This window comes from Apium graveolens, chromosome 8 (assembly GCF_009905375.1).
Source record: "Apium graveolens cultivar Ventura chromosome 8, ASM990537v1, whole genome shotgun sequence".
Classification (NCBI taxonomy): domain Eukaryota; kingdom Viridiplantae; phylum Streptophyta; class Magnoliopsida; order Apiales; family Apiaceae; genus Apium; species Apium graveolens.
The window spans coordinates 191,176,611-191,199,442 of record NC_133654.1 but is presented as its reverse complement, the minus strand read 5'-3'; the positions used below and the strand labels follow the sequence as shown (position 1 = coordinate 191,199,442).

The 22,832-nt window shown below is 34.1% G+C and overlaps 1 pseudogene; it reads left to right on the top strand.

Annotated features, from left to right (window-relative positions):
- The first annotated feature begins 1,045 nt into the window (after positions 1-1,045).
- On the top strand, positions 1,046-16,072 carry LOC141680223 (putative voltage-gated potassium channel subunit beta; annotated as a pseudogene).
- The last annotated feature ends 6,760 nt before the right edge of the window (positions 16,073-22,832 follow it).

Below are 22,832 nucleotides of genomic sequence, written 5' to 3'. Positions count from 1 at the left end.
TTTATTAGATCATCCGTTGAATGTGACTTGGATCATCGGTCGAAACCTTGTAGAGTCATCCGTTGAAATTTTTCCATAGTAGTTAACTCTATTTCACTTATGAAAAATTACAAGGCATATAATATTTACAATTAGCCAACCTACTTTGCATATCAATATAGCAGTCAACATGACTTTAAATATCCTACAACTCCTAGATCTCCAAGGTATTGTAGTATACAAAAATGTGTTACAAAACTTATTGATACATAAGCTACTCTCTCAACGGATGTAAAGGTGATCATTTATCGAGAGCTACAAAAACACTGAATTAAATCTACTAAGGTGTTTTGGTGAACTTATCATCAAGCCTATGACATATTCCTAACAACATACTTCACTTAAGAGGTGATGAGTTTGTGATCAAGAATAGTGAGGAGCTGGATACCTAAAGTACCTAGATGAATGAGAGCACCAATGAGGTGAACATCGCCAACAAGAAAACTGACCAATAGTGTAACAAATTAAAGGTTTAAAATACATACAATGAATGATATTAAGATAAAAGATTATGAAGCTAATGAACACTTACAGATTCTTCCAAAATAAATTGTAGTCTTTATAAAGTTGCCAAGAAAAATATTGATCAAAACTTTCAATTACCTTGAAAATTTACTACATTGGTCGAAGAAATTACATTTGTTTCTCCAGTAGTTTTGTTTGCAGAACTGGTTTTGACGAAATAGTTGTAAACTTGATCAGCATTTCTATAATTTGGTTTTGTGAGAAAATTGTGTTCTTGCATCAAATATCTGAAATACCTAAAAAAAATTAAAAGTTTGGTAATTATTTTGAAATAACCTTTTAAGCTAGGGGTGTCAAATATTCAAAAGAATAATTTAGTGTGGGGTCACATCTCAAACATCTGAACACTTGTCACTTCTGTACTTCCTCGTATCTTTAACATACCCGTCTTTCTCTCTCTCATCATTTCACAAATATCCGTAAAGTGCCATCACAAAAGAAAACAAACCCCCCCCAAATCTTCAATCTCAAAACACACACAATGCAATACAAGAACCAAGTCAAGTTTTGGCAACTCTCCTCCTGAGCCTGGGTAAGTTTTGGCAACCAAGTCAACGTCCAAGATGCCAAATCTCTCCTCCAATGCTGTCGTGACCACAGCGTCAATTTATTCGACAATGCAGAGTCTACGCCAACGGCTGAGCCGAAGAAATCATGGACCAATCCATTCGTGAACTGGGCTGGAAAAGATCAGACATTGTCATCTCAACAAAAATCTTTTGGGGAGGTCCTGGCCCAATGACATAGGGCTGTCAAGAAAATATGTTGTTGAGGCAATGTAGAGGTGTTTGAAGGGACTTAATATGAGTTATGTTTTATGGTTTATTGTCATAGGCCTGATCCGAGTACTCCTATTGAAGAGATTGTGAGGGATATGAATTATTTGATTGAGAAAGGAATGACATTTTATTGGGGGACTAGTGAGTGGTCAGCTCACCAGATTACGGAGGCTTGGAGTGTCGTTCGGAGGTTCGGGCTTATTTGACCTGTTGTTGAACAACCTGAGTATAAGCTCTTATATAGGCATAAGGTTAATTGTGCTCTTTAGTGTTTTGTGTTGGTTTTTGTTATTTGTATTTTTGTGGGATCATGTTTATGGAAATGTGGATGTTGAAGGTTCTTTTTACGAGATATTATAGATGGTTAGAGGCTTAGAGCTAATGTAGACAAATTTTGTAGTTTACGCTTTTGAATGTGAAATTGGTGGTATGATGGTAAAGGTTTGTATTTGATATTGTTAATGTTCGAATATATGATGGAAAATTTGGGTTCCAAGTTGTTATTGTCAAGGTATTTGATTGTGTGTTGTGATGTTTTAAAAGATGGTGCAAATTGATAAAGATGACTAGATAAGCTTAAAGAAAAAAATAAGTTACCTAGGGTCTTGTGAATGGTATCTGAGTTGACTATGTTTGTGAAAAATTTCAAATTTTGTGTTTGTATTGTTGAGATTGCGAAGCTGTATAAACAGTAGACGTGATAACTCAATATGAGAATAATACTAGAACAGTACAGGTAAATAATACAATGTCTACACTAAAAATCAGGAAGAAATGAAGACAAGACAAATACAAAGAATCAAAAGATTAGAAGAAGACTTGAAGTTTGTTTACAGGTCACTTAAAGAAGTTCATTAATATGTTCATGACTCAGTGAAGAATAAAGGTTAAAGACTTTCAGGATTTCAGAAATGTTAAAGATTCGGTGTAAAAGTGCCACAAGAAGATTTCAACGTATCAACATTGATTGAAGATAGACAGTGTTCGAAGCATAGGAATATGAAGAATTGAAGACGTGGTATAGACATAGGTTAAAATAGATAGCTGCAGTCTTGAAGTTATACTCACTGAAAGGAGTTCATTTATATGTTCAAGCGTTAGTGAATTACAGTGAATGAAGTATTCAAGATTATAGTAACAATGAAGACGTTGTCTATGTACCAGAAAAGATTCCAGTGAAAGTACATTTATTTATTGACAGTCAGTGTTCGAAGCAATGAAGTTGTTGCAAGCTTAACAATGGAATCAAGGCCATAATATGAAGACCTGAATCATAGTTAATCGTCTGTGACCCAGACCAGTTGCACTAGGTGTCAACAGCTCGTGAAATGAATCTGAGTATTATTTATAGAAAAAAATTTAAGTTGAAAAGCGTACTTGAATTGAACATTTATCTGTTAAAGTACGAGAAGAGGTGTGCAGGGTATATAGCTAAACAGCTCGAGAAATTGGTCAAGTTTAACTGTTAACTTAAACAAATTTATTTAATGGACTTTAATATAATTTATTTAATAACTTAAAATGATTTATTTTATAAACTTTAAATAAGTTTATTTTATAAATTTAAATTAGTTTATTTATATAAGTTATATTTAAGATTATTTTATAAATTAATTTAGTTACAATTTAAATTTAAATAGAAAAAAGAAAAAGGAAAAAGGGAGGTGGCCATTTTGTTTTGTTTGTTTACAAGGGAAACTAAGTACTAGTACTTCCATTCTGGTCGCCAGTGAACATACAAGGGTGAGTACTTGGTCGCAAATTAAGATCAAACAACTCAATTAACTAAGCAAAAGTCCCATGACCTCCTCTAGTCGCCATAAACAAAAAGGAAGCATGGTAAATTATTCAAGGCAATTATCTCCCTTTGGTCGCATGTAAAGAAAAGAAGGTCCCTGGTTGCAAGTCACATCTCAGCCACAATTTTATTGATCCAATCAATTGATTTGTGTGGTTAATTTTTGACCACATATTTCAATTGATATATAAGTCTACACTCAAGAAGCAGAAGATTTAACAATTCAGTTTGTATTGCTCTGTTTATCTTCTTCTCCAACAACGAGAGCTGATAAAACAAGAAGCAAAGATTTACAGAGAAGTTCAGGAAACTTAAATATCCGTTTAACTTCTCACCGGAGAAACATTATAATGCCCGGTTTAACTCTTGTATATTTATAGGGGCATTATAATCGTTATCCGGTAATTAGATCCTTAAACAAACAAAAGCTAGATCATTGTATAGGATTTAATTTGTAATATCTTTGTAGAAGCAATAATATTGTTGTTTTTGGATTGTAGCAGATTAATTTATTTACTGGAGTGTAGCAACCCGCGAGGATTTATATATGAATACATACTTCCCCGAATATCTTGCGTTCCTTGTTTTATTGTTCTAAATACTATTCACCTCAAGAACACAGCACCACTAACCGAACACTAAATTATATATCCGCAAAAAATCCGAAAGAATTTTTTTTAATTTAGTGAGTATAGTATTCAACCCCCTTCTACGATACTTAGGGACCTAAAAATTGGTATCAGAGCAGACTGATTGATACACAAATCAAGATCCTTATCCCGTACAGTTCGGTGTGCAGAAGCTGTTTGGACTCTAATCGATGAGAGACCTTGTTAAATTAATTTATTTTATTAATTTAAATTTACATAAATTTATTTTATAAATTTGATTTAGCAAATTCAATTTATAAATTTAACTTAAATGAGTATATGATATAAACTTGAATAAGTTTATTTTGTGAACTTAATTTAAATAAATTTATTTTATAAATTTGACTTAAATAAATTTATCATTTAAATTTTAGTAAATAATTTTTTTAACTTAAATTAGCTTTTCGGTACATTTTATTTTGTAAAATGCCTGCCAATTTCTTGTTTGTTTGGTACATCCAATTTTCAATTTGTGGCTACCAGATTTGGTTAACAAGTTGGTCAAGTACTATGAGTGTGGAATGAACGCGCGAAGGAATAAAAGAAGGAAAAGGCAATAAAAATGACGGTACATGCGCGGGAAAAAAAATAGACAGGGGACCAATGTTGTGCACGCGCAACAAAGTTGTTAGTTGTAGATGCATGGTGTATTACACGCGCCAGGCAGCAAGGCAGATTGGAAACAATTTTTGATTAGTGACCTACACGCCCTGTACGCGCCTGCAAGTACAGAGAAATAAACAAATAGGGGTTGTACTATTACTGATTCCAAGGATTCATCTAGCACAAGGAGTCGTAACTAAGAGCTTTTCAAACGAAAAACTAACTCCTAACAATTGGATCGCAAGTTAGAAGCTTCAAGGGAATGTCATTCAGAAGTTAGAAGTGCAAGGCAGGAGTAGTGAATGCACAAGTTAGGACTTGGTGATTTATTCAAGTGCTAAACAACTCCTCCTTGTATGCGCAAGTTACCACAAAAAAAATCAAGTACGAGTATTACCCTCTTGTCGCAACTCAGCCTCTGCTGCAACAATTGTATCTCCTCCTAATATACAAGAGTTCAATTCCGCTGCTATCAATTTATTACTTTTGATTATTTTTTTAATTTAAAATTTTTAAATTTAAATTTTTCTTAGATAATAATTTAAATTTTATTTAATTTTTAAGAAAATTCAAAATTCTTGAAAACTAAATTTTTTGTAAATATTTATTTTTGATTAATTTATTTTCTAAGAAAATTAAAAAAATTAGAAATTTAATTTTTTCTTAAATATTAAATTAAGGGTTCTCAAAGTATTGGTAGACTCAAGATTCCTCCGAACACAGATTTTGAAGATAGTGGTTTTCTTATTCCAAAGAAGCTGATTTCAAGACCTACAGAAGAAAATTGTGAAATTCCTTCAAAGGCTTACTCCATAGGATACCACTGGATTTTCAGATGCAGGAAATGAAGAAAGTTTCTACGGGAATAATTATTCTCGAAGATTTTAAAGACAAGTCTAATGATTCCAGATTGTACAGTCACACAATGGTATGTACCAATGCTATATTTATTCAGAAATCAATGAGATCATAAAGAAAGGAATCGAGGAGGTCAGGGAGGATAGTGGGAACATACAAATATCTCAGTTACAAACATTAAAGTTGGAACCTCAGGACAGAATGTAAGAGTTACTGATAGTTGAATCAGAGGAAGCTCATGTATAAATACTTGAGAGACTGGACAATAGGGCAGTGTTTCACTTATTAGGGAAGTTTAGTCGCATCAGATTCACAAGAAGTACATAAGCTATATCTAAGGATCAAGCCTATCTATTCTGAAGTAGAGACTCTTAAAGATTCAGTTCAAGAGGTGGTTACAAGACTTAGATGGTGACATAAACAAGATTTAATAGCTACAGTTTTGACAAAAAATATGTATCAAGTAACTATCAAGGGTTTGCTACAACAGAACAAGAAGCTTGACAAACAAGGATGAGTAGGGAGTCAGTTGCCGAGTCGAGACAAAGGTGGAATGTTTTCTTAAGGAAGCAGCCAGTCAAAACTTATAGTGCATCGAGAAAGAGTTGGGATGGATCAGATGATGAGAAGGAAGATCATGAATATCTTGCTTTCATAGCAATCTCTGAAGATGGTCCAACTGACATATCCCAGGTTTCAATTTCTTAAACCACTGCAATATTTTGCTCTCAATATTCAATGCATGATAAGATCTTAGTATTTAAATATTTAACACTCGCACAAGCTTGATAGCGTCACATATAGATAATTCTGATCTAGTTCACTAGAATATTTTTCTGGTAACTATGATTGATGTTTAACTTATGCATGTTACTTTAGATGATCTTAAATATGTGTTTGAATATTTATTGAACATGATTTATTGCTCTAGCGAGATATAAGTTTTCCAGCATATAAGACCTTTGTTTATGCTTATTTTCTGTACCTTATCGTAATGTGATTTATTCATTTGATATGAATTGTTTGTTAAGATATATTAGTTTATAATTGGATTGAGACAACTAGATGAGATACATCAACAAGATTGGTCTAGATAGAATTAGTGGTTTATATATTAATTCTATTTGTTCCATATCAAGCCTATCTTGCTTAATTCTTATGTGTAATATTTTTGAATGAATGTCATGTATTTTTAATGAAATGCTTGCTTATTTCAATGCCATGAATGCATCTCTTAGTACTTGCATTAATTATAGAAAAACATGTTTTAGGATTATAATAGGGCAAAGACTGCTAGTCCTCCTTATGTAAGGTTGGAACCATTTTTCCTTATCTTGGAGACAAATTTGTCAAGGGTATTAAAATAGAGAAAATGGTCAGTCAAAGATAAGAATCATCATGATAAGGTTGCAGCTGTTGTTATCTCTATTTATAGTAAAATATCTAATCCCTCTGGATCCAAACTGATAAGTTGGGTACAAAGAACTGTTAATCTATTTGTGAGTGCAGGACATAACAGGTTAATTGATTCATATGCATTCTTGGTAATTTATACTCCAGGCATATGATCAAAAAAAGAGCCTCACAATAAAATGTGATTAACAAAAGTTATTCTGTCAATAATATTTGGAGATGAAAGCAAAGGTTTTCATCATGGGACAAGCTATACAAAAAAAGGGATGTCACCATGGACTCAACAATTAGTATCACTGATAATAACTAATCACTAGTGTCACTGATAACATTTGAAGCATCTTTCTTGTTGAAGAATCAATGCACAAATCCTCATATCAGATAGTTCTGCATCAAAATACAAAATATCAATTCAATGAAGGATTAGTGTCTTGCTCTTCTTAGAGTAAGGAAATGTTATGCTCGTGGCTAGGCTGGAATCTCAGGAAAGGTGAGGTCAATGGTTTCTACTATTAAGCTTCATCTAACAAAAGTTTAGTTGTGACATTAGAAGCTCTCACCCTTGAACATAAAATCAAGGAACTCTTTTATAAAAAGGGATTAGTGAGAGGACTGCCTCATCTGGAATTCAGAATGATGAAAAATGTGAGGCATGTCAGAAAGAGGAGTCAAAGACAATATCACATCAAAGTAAGGATATACCTTAGTGATGATTGATGACTACTCTTAAATCAAAGTTGTTGTTCGTGCGTTCTCAAGACAAGACATCACATATGGTGATTGATCACATCAAAGAAGATCAATCTGGAAACAACTTTAAAAGAAATGATCTTGTGGTCAAATGATGGGACTGAATTCAAGAAGTAGTTCTGATTAATATCTGTAACATCAAGAATATTCTAAAACATAGTCAACACTTGGAGCTCCGTGTCAAAATGGAGTGGTATAAAGAAAGAAACGGAACTTGATTAAAGCTACAAGGGAAATATCAAGAAAATCAAGACTTTCTAAATACCAAAGGGCTGGAGCAGTCAAAATAGTTTGCTACAAGTAAGATTATGCATCGATCAGGATGTACACATGAAGACCACTAATGAGTTAATGGCCTACAGAAGCTAACACTGGATAACCTGAAAGTGTTTCAAGAGAATGTTCTACAAAAAACAAATAAAGAAATGTTTTCAGTTGTTTGAAGATCTTGACATTTGCAGCTAAGACTTGTTAGGATATTTTCCATGGATACTTAGTGGAGTATACAACCTACAGGGCATTTGTGGTTGATCAACATAAGGTGATTTACAGTCTAAGTGCACAATTCAACAACTCCATGCTCCAAGCTGCTACAGGAGAAATTAATGGTATTGATGATTCATATCCAAGTAGCGGAATGGCAGTGTATAACACAACTCATTACTTCAATGAAGCCATTCACCAAGGGTAAGGATTTTCAGGAATACCAGCAACAACTTAGGGGGAGCAAAAGCATTATCAACTAGTCAGACACAACACCTCATTATAAATCAAGAGGACACAACAAGAACATATCTGCTGAGATAAAGGGTTTGATGTCAATGTTATCCCCAGAGTCTAGTTCTGAAATGATCTAGATGGTGGATTAATGATTAGCAGGGCTACTGAGTATGAATGATTATATCTCTAGTTTTCTATCTGAAGAGGAAAACTAAGAAAGTTACAGAAGCTCTAATATATCCGGATTAATTGGGTGATTGCAAAGCAAGATGAACTCAATCATTGAGAAAGAAGATTGTAGAGAATATGGTATCCAAAACCAAACGATAATATTATAATTGGTACAAGGATAACCAGAAGTCAAAACTGGATGCTAGGTTATTATCTGGAAGCAGTATCTAGCAGAAAGCACCACTAATGAGACTTGACGATATTATGACATACCAGGCACCTGATGCACATTCTAACTTGGAATTGGACTCTATTGAATGTGAACAAGTGCACTCTTGGTTGGTGAGTTAAAAGAGGAAGACAATGCACAACATTTCATGGAATTTGCAGTTGTAGATCTATTGGACTCTGTATATCTCTTCTTCACAAGCTCACTTCAGTTGGTGTGAACTAGTATACTACTCAAGAAATCATCAAGGACATGGTATGGCACTCTAACTGAAGTTATAATTTAATATGAATTAGTAGAGTCATCATATTGATAATTCTCTTTATCACTAGGCACAAACATAATGTTATACATGTGTAGTGATATGATGATAATGTTATATATTGGTCTACTAATAAAAACTTGTGCAAGATTATTTGCTAAGTAATTGCAGAGTAAGTATGGAGGAGCATGTTGTAAAGGTTGCAATTCTAATTATTATTACTACAAGCAAAAGTAAACCAAAAGAATGAAGAAACCACTAAAGCTTGATCAGTGCAACTCAGGTAATAATAACAAGCTATAGAGGTATGACAAGCTCACTCTTTCACTCAAATGCTAATAGACAACATGTAATGTTCTCAAAATGCCAAAGTTCAAGATTCCAAGTTGATCCTAGATAATCCAATCTTATAGCTACTAATAAGATTATTAGATATCGTAAGGCACTACCAACTCTTGGAGTAAAGTACCCTATAGATATTGTGCTTAACATATTTGGCTATATAGATATAGATTACGCAGGTTGTAAGAAAGACATGAGAAGCATCTCTGGAAGCTGTCAACTCAAATGACAGGAGAAGCATCTCAGAAAGCTGTCAACTTCATGGAAGAAGATTGAGTTCTTATTATGATAATTAACAATGTCAAATCCAACAAATCTGTGGAACACTCTATGACAAGGCACCTTGACACCAGGTATCATTTATTTCAAGAGCATGTCTTTTAGTCAAAGAGTTACTTGCAAAAACATTTATTAAATCACTTGATAAAGTTAAATTTTCAAGACTGGTTTAGAAATGTGAGATACCATTCATTGCATATTAGTTGGAAATCTCATCTGTTAGGATTTCTTTAAATGAGTTCACAAAAATTAAATTTTCAATATTTAAAGGACTTGTGAATTTATCAGTAATCCAGTACCTCGTACTTAGTGCTACTATCTTGATTATCATGATTACAATGACATATACATTTATGGTAATTAAGTATTATATCATTAAGTTTGAACATTATTTTAATTGATTTAAATTATGATAGGAGACAATTCCATTCCATATCAGTCACATACTTTAAATAAAATTAAAATAATAAGCAGCATAGTTATTTGTATCATGTAGAAATAATTATGGTATTTTTAGTATTAATGATATTATTTAGAATCTTTATTCTGAGTAATCAATGTTCATTACTAAAATCACTAATATTAGAAGGTGAAGTATTTTCTAAGTTATGTGTATAAAACTTTCAATATTTTATATGCTTAGAAAGTATTTCTGAAATTATTAATTATCCAGTAAGTGATTGCCATATATATAAGTCATGTATCATATTGGTGATTATTCAAGGATAATTATAAATATCTAAGTGCTAGTATCTAACTCATAGATATTTAGTATTTATTTTTTCATTATTTATTTTCGGATGTTTGGATTATGGAAATTGAAGCAATTCAATGATTTTATTTGCTCCATCATTCAAACTAACTTAAAATAAATAAGCAGCATGATTAATCATAACAAAATCTATCAACGATTGATATCTAGTATATTGATTATGACTAAATTGTTATTGGTTAATTGTGAGACTTTGGTTTTAGTGAATTTAGCAAATTTTACATCTCAAGAATTCACTGAAATCAAAATCATGATTGTAGCATGATTAGTTGTGAGTTAATTCTTGACTTATGTCAGTTAATGATATTTAGTTAAGATTTTAACTATGAACTAATTGTGAGGTATTAGTATTTATGGCATTACTTAAAACTCCTCTAAGTAACCATGCTTATCAACGGTCACTTATACAAATATACAAAGTGTGAAATTTTTTCCTAAGTGCAACTATGGTCAATGTGGATAATACTTTATTAAAAGTAACCATATATTGTCCAATTAGAATACTTTTTAAACTTATTTGCAAATTCCGGAATACTTTGATGTAGATGCAATAATCAATGGATCAAAGTATATGGAACTTAGAATGTTTTTCTAAGATTGCAAACAAGACAATGTCGGTTAATGTTGCTTTATTTATCGAACCAATATTGTTTGAGATATTACAGTTGTTAGGAGTTAACAGTTGTATAGAATATGAAATTGAAAGCTAATGTTTATTTAATAGATAGTTGGTATTTAATTCATTGATATCTTATTTTAATATTTAAAATAGGGTGCAACATAATTATTGGTATCTAAAATACTTGAAAAGTATCATTTAATGATATATTTTTGATATTTTATTGCAAATAGTTATGATATTTTAAGTTCTAGTGAATTTATATGTTTTGCTATATCTGAAAGATTCACTATAATTTGAAATCAGCAGCATAGTCATTCTTATTAAGATTATTTATCAATAAACAATGTTGCTGATAATAATTTTATAAATTTGGATTATGGAGATTTTGACATGAATGAGAATTGCTTAGACTTTACCCTAAGTGATCAATGCTATTATAAAAACTCATTCATATTGAAAGATAAAATCTTTCTTTCTCTTCTTAAAACTGCCAAGTCATGAGTCTGTGTCTTTTTCATATTAAAAGACATGATCATTTATCTCTTTATGCATAAAAACAGACTCGTGCACTCGAACAATTTTAAGACAAAAATCAAACTTCTTTTTACAGTGGTGATTACTTATTTCATGAAAATCTTTGTGAAATCACTATTGTAAATCCTTTTTCTCAAAAGATTAAAGGTATAATTTTCATTCATTATAGATTCATGTGCATTCTATTTACTTTGCCATTTATCCTGTAATGCAGGTTTAGCCTCCAATGGCCTTCTTTCATCTGATAGTCATGAGGTTTAAAACCCACAACTTCTATCCCAGACTGTAAAGACAAACATAGAAATATAACCAACCAACACTCTCTTACCACTAAAATGAAGTATAAATGAGTGTGAGGGAGAAAGTGCCTTAGTGCACCACATAAGGAAGGTCCTGAAGTCAACCCAACAGCTCTGTCTCCTACAAAGATGAGTAGTATTAAAACTGAGGCAACTTCTAACCCCCATACATCTTCTCAAAAAGATGTAATGGATAATAAAAGGCATAAAAATAGTTACTAGATTCATCCTCACAACAGGGTGCGTCTATTGAAATTCACATGTCGGTCAGGGTATCCGATGTAGTGTCACCACCTCAAATATAAACAATTCTTGATGCACAAGGATAGGTTACACACACAAAGGAAGAGTTAACGAAAACAAGATTTTCAACCATTATAAGGCCAGATTCGATTGTTCAAGGTTCTTTAATGGACCAATTGCCTTTACAGGTGTTAGGAGAGGATATTGATCCAATAGCCATATATCAGTGGTCAGTGTCTACCTCCCCAGGCTTAAATCCCCTGGATGCATTTGCGGATAGTGGGTCTGACATAGGTGCAGATCGACAACTTGTTGACAATGATACAGATTTACTTGATGGGTCACAAGGAAATGTCTTCACATGTATTACAAGGAAACTTTGATCTTTATGCTAAATTCTTTGGATCATTGTTTATCTTCCCAGAGTTTAAATCTGGAACCCTAAAAGGGAAACTAGCAACTTGTAGATTATGACTCAGATTCATCTGACGAGTCTAACAAGGATGGGGATTTGTGAACTCCCATTGCACCATATGTGACCTCCTTAAGGATGACTATGGTGATTTTCCTTGCAGGTATAGCTGAATTTTGGAGCTATGAGAGGAGTGATACACTTGTAAGAATGAGTGCAAACACGAGTGGAGAGAAGAGTGAAACACTTATGAGGTACACGAAATAGAATCATATACTCACAGTGAGGAAGAAAGAGAAACACCATATCCCATTCCCTATCCCTAAACATGGTTCTTGATACTTCGGGACCTAACTAGGGATCCAACTTGATACTTCACCTCAACTCTATTTATGACTAGAACCTAACTCTTAAGGACCTAACGTATACAGATTGGATTCAAATAGTTGGGACTAATAATTGTGATCGAACAGTTAGAAGGTATAAGGATGTCGGGAAGGTTGGTTAACAGGATGATCAACGGTGAAGCCACTTTTTTGCAGCATTTGAAGGGACATGGGTGATCAGACTATGACTTGTTATTTCTTTTCCAACTAAGTAAAATATGAGAACTCCTTCAGATAAAAGCATACATTTTGGGGGAGATAATAGCACAAATAATAGTTTGGAGGATTCCTCAATTAAGGGGGAGAAATAGCAAGCATGAGGAAAAAGGTAAAGCACACGTACACTACACCACACCACACCATTGTTATTTGAAATTACAGATCCTATTGTACAGGAGAGATGGTAAACACGTAGGTGAGTTCCTAGTTATCAAAAAAAGTGGTTTGGTTCATCACTGTTCTTCACAAGGGGAGAAGCTGTTTTCTAAAAGGGGAGTACCATTGGTTTTTATATGCGGATCCTATTGTACGGGAGAGGTGGTAAACGAAGGTGATCTCCTTTAAGCAGTTGATTCTCATAGGAGGAGAAGCAAGAGAGATCTGTGCTTTTCAATAAGAAATGTGGTTGAACAAAAGAATTTGCTGATGATTGCTTCAATATTGAGAAGTTTTATTTTGCAGAGATTTGAAGAACCAAGGAAATGAAGATAAAACTACTTGAAGATCTGTTCAGTGCTAGAGGAACAAAAATCTTTCATTTCAGTTACTCAAGAAATCTGGAAATGCGGAATTTGATTCAGAAAACCAATAGCATTATTCGCAAGTCCTAGTATTTTACTTTTTCTAGTTGTTAGTTGAGTTATCCTCTCTATTTATTTGGTTTGTTATGTTTAATAATCAAATAGGGGGAGATTGTTGGTGAGATTGCAAAACTGTATGAACAGTAGATGTGATAACTCAACACGAGAACAACACTAGAACATGATAGGTAAATAATACTACATCTACACTAGAAATCAGAAAGAAATGAAGACAAGTCAAATACAAAGAATCAAAAGATTAGAAGTAGGCTTAAAGTCTGTTTACAAGTCACTGAAAGAAGTTCATTAATATGTTCATGCCTCAGTGAAGAATAAAGGTTAAAGACTTTCAGGGTTTCATAAATGTTGAAGATTCAGTATAAAAGTGCCACTAGAAGATTTCAGTGTATCAGCATTGATTGAAGATAGAAAGTGTTCGAAGCATAGGAATCTGAAGAATTGAAGATAGGGTATAGACAAAGGTTAAAGAAGACAGCTACAGTCTTGAAGTTATACTCATTAAAAGGAGTTTATTTATATGTTCAAGCGTTAATGAAGAACAGTGAATGAAGTATTGAATATTGTAGTAACAATAAAGATGTTGTCTAAGTACAAGAAAAGATTTCGGTGAAAGTATATTTGTTTATTGACAGTCGGTGTTTGAAGCAATGAAGTTGTTGCAAGCTTAACAATGGAATCAAGGACATAATACGAAGACCTGAATTGGAGTTAGTCGTCTGTGAACCAGACTAGTTGCACTCGGCGTCAACAACACGTGAAAGGAATCTGAGTATTATTTATAGAAGAATGGTTAAGTTGAAGAGCATACCTGGATTGAACGTTTATCTGTTAAAGTACGAGAAGAGTTGTGCAGGGTATACAGCTAAACAGGTCGAGAAATTGGCCAAGTTTAACTGTTAACTTAAATAAGTTTATTTAATGGACTTTAATATAATTTATTTAATAAACTTAAAATGATTTATTTCATAAACTTTAAAATAAGTTTAATTTATAAATCTAAATTAGTTTATTTATATAAGTTATATTTAAGGTTATTTTATAAATTAAGTTAGTTACAATTTAAAATTAAATAAAAAGGGAAAAAAAGGGAGATGGCCATTTTGTTTTGTTTTTTTACAAGGGAAACTAAGTACTAGTACTTCCATTCTGGTCGCTAATGAACATACAAGGATGGGTACTTCGTCGCAAGTTGTGATCAAGCAACTCAATTAATTAAGGCAAAGTCCCATGACCTTCTCTAGTCGCAACAAACAAAAAGGAAGCATGGTAAATTATCCAAGGCAATTATCTCCCTCTGGTCTCAAGTAAAGAAAAGAAGCTCCCTGGTCGCAAGTCACATCACAGCCACAATTTTATTGATCCAATCAATTGATTTGTGTGGTTAATTTTTGGCCACATATTACAATTGATATATAAGTCTAGACTCAATCAGCAAAAAAATTAACAATTTAGTTTGTATTTTTCAGTTTATCTTCTTCTCCAACAACGAGAGATGATAAAACAAGAAGCAACGATTTACAGAGAAGCTTAGGCACCTTGAATATCCGTTTAACTTCCTCATTTTATTTTCCTAAACACTATTCACCTTAAGAACATGAAACCGCTAACCGAACACTAAATTATATCTCCGCAAAAGATTTGAAAGAATTTTTTTAATTTAGTGAGTATTGTATCCAACCCCCCTTCTACAATACTTCGGGACCTAACAGTTATGGTGATAATAAGTCGGGTTTTTTGGTTATTTTACACATTGTTGTTCCTACTCTTATCTAATGTTGAATGATATTAGTTTTAGGCAGCTCTTAAATTTTATGTCTACCTACATTAGTGATTAATTATTCTTTTAGGAGTAGATTACATATTTTGGTTCTGCGACATTGCCTATATGTGTGAGGTGCTAGTTTGTTATCACATATGATGTTGATACAATTAGTGTATAATTCTTCCAGGTGACTATGAGATTGTTAGAAGAACAAGGCAAAGTCTTACAATTTTTATGCAGAGTTACTAAGAAATTTCTATATGGAGAACAATAAACTAGTATATCTAAATGTCTTGTATTATTAACCCTCCAAGTAGCAGGGTATAATAATATTACCCTACTAATTAAACCATACAGATTAAGCTTATTTGATGGACAAGTGAGATTCTATACTAGTGAAGACTACATACGCTCTGTTTTCTTCATATATTACCTATGAAGTGATGCCATATTCCAATACAAAAACTGGTGTCGATCTGAAAATTCGGAACAGGGTATTGAAATAAAGTTAACTTGTTCGGATTTCATACTCTTCTAGTCACTTTTAAATTTTAACTTGCAAGGATATGTCCTTCTCCTCTTTTACCTCCTTTCTCCTCATGTCCAGACTTTCCTTCCATATTCAATAATGGTATGGTTTTTATTTGTTGTTTATTCTTATACTGCAGGTTGAAGTTGAGTTCCTTCCTCTATATACCAATTATGGCCTTGGTTTAAGCACATGAAGTCCACTAGCCTCAAGAGTTCTGACTGGAAAATATAACAACGGAAAAGTTCCAGAGGACATCAAATTTGCTGGATAACTATAAGGTAAAAGATAGCTTCGAATTTCATATTGAAGCATTTGTATACAATTTTGCAATATTTGAAACAAGTATTCATGTATTTTGCACCATAAGTGAGTAGAGATGTTCACGTACCAAGCCGATCCGAGTTTTAATCGAACCGAGCTGAACTTTAATTTTTTTCCTGATAAACCGAGCCGACCGAGCTTTCTTAACGAACATAAAACCGTGTTCGAGCTCGAGCTCGTTAACGAACGAGCCGAACACGAGCTTTTATCGAACAACATCGAGCCGAGTCGAGACGAGTCGAACTGAGCTGAACACGAGTCATACACGAGTTTTCTCCATCAAAATGAGCCGAATCGATCCGAACTGAACTGAGATGAAAAGAAAAATTCTGGTCAAAACACCGGTTGACTGTTAAAATAACAAATCAAATGTATTTATTTTTTTTTAAAAATTTTGTTATATCACTAAAATATATAGATCTTAACATCCGTACGGTTGGATCATTCATAAATATTTTAAAAAAAATTGAAACATTAATATGAGACTAAACATTAGTTACAAGTATTGTTCAAACCGTTGGTTGATTTTCAAAATAATAAATAAATAAATTTATTTTTTTCTAAATTTTTTGTCATATCATTAAAATATATAAATTTTAAAATCCGTACAGTTGGATCATTCATAAATATTTTTAAAATAATCGAAACATCAATATGAGATTAAACACTAGTAAGAAGTACTTGTCAACCACTTGTTGACTGTTTCAAATAAATATATTTTTAATAAAAATATTGTCATATCACTAAAATATATAGATCTTGACATTCATACGGTTGGATCATTCATAAATTATTTTTAAAAAAATCGGAATATCAATATGAGACTAAACACTAGTAAGAAATACTAGTCAAACAACTGGTTGACGGTTAAAATAGCAAACTAAATACATTTATTTTTTTTCTAAAAGTGTTATTATATCACTAATATATATATATATATATATATATATATATATATATATATCTTGACATCCGTATGATTGGATCATTCATAAATATTTTTTAAAAAATTGAAACATCAATATGGGACTAAACACTAGTAAGAAGTACTGGTCAAACTACTGGTTGCCAGTTAAAATAGCAAACTAAATATATTTATTTTTTCCTATAAGTTTTAGTATATAACTAAAATATATAGATCATGATATCTGTACAGTTGGATCATTCATAAATATTTTTAAAAAATCAAAATATTAATATGGGACTAAACACTAGTAAGAAGTACTGGTTGACAGTTAAAATAGCAAACTAAATACATTTATTTTTTTCAAAACATTTTATTATATTACTAAAATATATAGATCTTGATATCTGTGCGATTGGATCATTCATAAATAGTTTTAAAAATATCGAAATACCAATCTGGGAATAAATACTAGTTACAAGTAGTAGCTAAATCACTTGTTAATTATTAAAACATCAAATTAAATATATTTATTTTTATCTGAAACTTTTTTTAGATTACTAATATATATATTGACATTAATACAGTTCAGTAATTGAGAAATATTTATAAAAAAACTAAATAATATTCCTAATAATCCATTATATAAAAATTAAAATAATTTTTTTCGAATTTTCTTCAAGCTGAACCGAGCCGAGCTCGAGCCGAACCGAACTCGAGCCGAGCTCGAGCCGAACATGCCAAAAGCTCGGCTCAAGCTCATTTTCTTAATGAACACATTTTTGTGTTCGAGCTCGAGCTTGAGCCCTTAACGAACCGAGCTGAACCGAGCCCTTAACGAGCCGAGCTTGAGCTTGTTTGTAAATGGCTCGGTTCGCGAACAGCTCTAAGTGAGGTTGTTTTACTTTACCTTAATGTGTTTTTGGTAATCTCCTAAAAAAAATCATTTAATTTTAGAGTAAAGTGCATTATGTGTAGCTTTACTTTGACCAACATACCATTTGCAATACTACACTTTAGAAACTACTGTTTGCAACACTAGAGTTCACATTTCGTTGGATCTATGTACATTTCGTCTATATCAACTACCTTTTTTATGACATTTTTATGTGATTCTTATTTTAACAAGTATTATTTTTAGTTGGGACTTAGGACAAACATACGTAATACAAATAAAGCTACTAAAATTTGATCTAGTAAAAAATAATATAAAAAATTAGCTAACATAGAAAAAATATGAAGTTTGATATTACAACTAGTAGCTCTAAAACTGTAGTACTGCAAGTGGTATAACAGCCACAGTACAGATTTACATGCAAAATGCACTTTACTCTTCGTTCTTATTTTTTAAACTTTTTGAAGTTAATAGTGAAGTTTGTATTTTGAATTTTTTCTAGAGAAATTATGCTCAACTATTAAGCTGCTTCGGTAAAATATTTCCATGTCCTGTAGAAATTCTCTTCATTTAGGCCATGTTTAGATTAGGGGTTGGGAGTGGATGGGCTGGGATGGGATGGGCCGAGTTTGAAAGAACCGTGTCTGGGAATTTTTTTAATCAGGGGTTGGGTTTGACAGGGTTCAAATGAGAGTTGGGGAGGGTTTTATTTGAACGTTAAACTAAACATTTCTGACTCCCCAAATTGGTGTGTTGGCGCTGACTATTTTTTGGTGGCCAACATCGCTATCTCAATCCCATTGCACACGGTCTTGCTTTCTCTCCGACATCGTATCTGAAGGTATAATCTCTCTCTCTCTCTCTCTCTCTCTCTCTCCATCTCCTTCTCTTTTCTCTCCATTGCCCTCCCCCCTCTCTCCTCCCCTCTCTTTTCCCATTTCTCTGCCTCTCTCGTGTTTTTATATTTATGAAAACCATGGATAATGTTCATGATCTGGGTTATTCTTGAATTTGTTATGAAACAAGTGGTGGGGTTTGGGAGAGCTAAGTGGATTATGTTGGATTAGAATATGAATTCTATTAGATTTTACGAAGGAATGGGTGCTAAGGTTTTTCCTGAATAGAGGATTAATGCTAGGGTTTATGAGCTTCGAGCTTTAACGGTTATTCTCGCGGTGGGGACTAGCTGTCCTCACAAGATGCCTATGTATCTCTGTGTTGTAGAGAATCAAGCCAAAAACATAGTTCTAGTTTGAGCGATAGAGCCCTTTATATAGAGACGAGTTTAGGGTTAGACTTGTGTTGGGAGACTTTGTGGACCAGTCTCCTACTTAGATGGCAATTAGGACTCCTATAAGGGAAGGAATTTTCAGATCCTTCCTTGTAGGAATTTGTGTCCATGTTGGACACATGTCTCTGCTATTTTAGCCATCCCGGGCCTAATCCGTGAACAACTCATGTTCATGGACCATGTCGACCTCTACTAGTGGGCTTTGACCGCTTGGGCCGTCTTAAGTATGTTACGGGCCTAGACCTTCCTGGTCTGTATTGGACTTTGGACAAGAATTCCAAGTATAATAATGTGGCATTTAATGTATCTTTAGGATAAATTTTCTATCCATATCATTTGCCCCCCAACTACCGGGGAAAATACTCGGGTTTCCGTGGAAGTTATAATAGTCCATTCGCGACTCGGGGTACTTTCGACCGTTCTCGGGTACCGGCGCTTCATGGGTATCGTCGTTTTATCGTAAAGTATGGAGCGACCTACACATTTACGACTTATATAACGTGAGTATACACACTTAAGGCCTTTACACAGTCTAACTGAATAGAGTTAGACACTAAATAGTCCTAATTGAGACTAAAAAGTGAGCGTTTATCACCTCTTAATCTTTGTCAAGGTTAATTATAGGGTGAGAGCTGCTAACAGGCCTAACCGCGGCTAATCGACCCTAAGTGGGCTAATTTCCATGTATAAGTTGCTAGTTAGGCTTCAAATAGCCTAATTTTAAGCTAGAATGCGCTAATTAGTCTTAATTAAAGCTAATCTGCTCTAATCAGGGCTAATTTATCTTAATCAAGACTAATTAGTATGAACGAGACACTAATTATCCCTAATTCATACTACTCATGTGCGTGAATAAATTAAATAACCCTAATCGGGGTTAATTGCATCACACGAACCGCTTATTACCCTTGATTTAGGTTAATTACGTGTATTATACACTAATTGGGGCTAAATCTCACTAATCAGCCCTATTCAGGGCTAAGTTTAAAATCTTGAAATTTTTTAAAAAGTTTCAATTTTTTTCCAATTTTTGCTAAAAAAATTGAATTTTTTTGCAGGAGGGTCACCGGAAAACCCACATGACCCCCTGGACCATCCTCCCAAGAGGTCCTGGTCGGCCCAATCTCTCCACGTAGCCTGCTCGGCTCCTCCTGGTCGGCTCTAAGGCCTTCATGTGGCCTACTCAGCCTATCATGTTCTTGGTCAGCCATGGAGCCACCTTCGTGGTGGTCCTGGTCGGCCGGGAGGCGAACGTTCTCCGAACTTTTTTATATTCGTCCCTGCGAACGTTCTAAGTTTATTATGGTGAACGTCCTGCTCTTTTTTGGTGGACGTTCTATTATTTTTCTAGTATGTTCTGCTCCTGTTCTCGTGAACATTCTACTCTTCATGAAAGTTGTTTCTCAGAATGTATCCATAATCGAGTCGTGGCTATAGATGGCCATTGATGTTGGATTAAGAGCTTGATCTTGCTCTAATCTTCATGGTTCTCAATAATCATAGTGATTAGCATAATTAATCACTAAGCGAAGACTAATGACTTGTGCTTAGCCTCATCCAGGTTTTTCTTGGAGGACTGATACATTAAGTGACATTCTGTATTGCTTTATTCATTTATTATTTCCTTTTCTCAGACTTCTTGATCATTTTTCCTACCATTCTTCGGTCTTTTTTCGAGGGATACCTGCTAACATGAAGCAGACAGAGTTATGTCTTGTTGTAGCATGTATCTCTTCTCCTATAAAAGAAGATGAGAAGTGCTCATTTTAATTCATACTTTCATTTCTCAACTTCTCAAATTCTCTCAAGTTTTAGAAGCTCTCAACTTCTTAATTTCTTCAAGATGTCTCAACATCCTAGAAAGCCCTCCATCTCAGCCAAGGAATCCATGCACAAGAGAGCTACAATCTGATCATTGAAAGGTATAGCATTTGTTTCTTCTTATTCCCTTAACCGCTGTTCTAACAGCTTAAAGTATGGTAGATGAGCGGTCTTATGAGTATTCAAGCAACGTTTACTTTGATGGATTCAAGCATAAGAGCGTGCTTGATGAAGAGGACGTCGACGAGATCCAATCGAGTTACCCCTGGCTTGATTGCATAAAGGTTTATAAGGCCAAGTCCAACAAGAGGACCTATAATCTGAGCACCAACAGATTGTATGTGTACAAGGAAGCTCTGACATCCGGGCTAAGGTTTCCATTACACCCTTTCATCCTGAGGCTCCTTACTGAGTTGAAGGTTCACCCATGCCAGCTCTATCCCAATAGGTGGTCTTTCATTATCATTTTCATCATGAGGTATAATGACCTGGGTATTCCACTGAGTGTCTCAATTTTCCGAAGTATTTTCATGTTAAGGCATCTCCTTTGACTAGGCCTGGCTGGGTTCTTCTACAACACATGCCCTGTGTTCCTCATATCATGAACACACATTCTCTTCATGACTCTATTCACCATTGGAACAAGAAATTTGTAGTCTTTTAATGGAATAAGGGTGACTGGGAGGGGGGTTTACTTCAGGCGCAATTTCAACTGTCATGTGGACAGTTTGTCACAGTATCGTGATCTCCTTATCGATGATAATGGAAGAACCCCTTATTGGGAGTTTGTCACGGAGACCAAGCTCATCGAGGTTGGTATTAGTAGCCTCTCTAGAGAGGGTATTCATTTTTATTCTTATCTAATTTTTTCAAGTTTGTTCTTATATCCATCTTTCTTTTATTTTGTTTCAGTTGCTAAGGCCCTGGATGCAATCACTAATAAGAGCGACATGATTACGGGAAGGATGGCTAGGGAAGCATCCAAGCAAGTTAACCGCATTCCTAAGGTTCCGGCGTTCCTTGATACCTCTGGCTCTGGCAATAAGAGGGTTAAAGATTGTGATGGAAATGTAAAAATCCCCTTCGAACCTTCATGGGGCATATCTACCAACGACTTGGTGTTTGAAAGTCCGACCCTGGCTCTGGAGTGGTCAAAGAATTGCATTACTCCTCCAGACCTCCTTCACGTTTCCTCGGGTGAGAAGTTGCTCGAAGCCGATGTGTTAGGAGCTCATTCCTTGTACCAGGTACATTTTGACTTTTATAATTTTTTGTTAAAGTGCACTTCTTTTAAAATTTTCAAGAAATTTTTACAGAAAGGCATGGAGAATCCTTCAGGAGGTCCTGGAATAACCTTACTGGAGGTCCTGGTCGACCCCAAGCCCTCCATGTGGCCTACTCGGCCCTTCCTGGTCTTGGTCGACCAAGATCACTCTTTCGAGAAGGTTCTGGTCAGTTGTGACTCTATGTGTTAGGGACTCGACCCTCTTGAGTCTTAGTCGGTCTTAATTTCTTAACCCTTGTTTTAGTTAGTCTTTTTATGACTCTTCTTTGTGTTTTCTTCGTCAGGCCAATGCCTACTTTTCTGCGTACTTTACTCAAAGCATCAATATAAGGAGTGACTATTCATCGTTACAGACTTTCATGAACAATATGAAGATCTCCTTAGATGAATGGGAGCCTAAGGCTCATCAGGCAGAAGACTAGGTTGCTGTCATAGAGAATAAACACTCCAAGGAGATGAAGAGGAGGAAGATGAAGTGGAGGAACCTTGTGGATGTGTATCATAGATCTCAAGA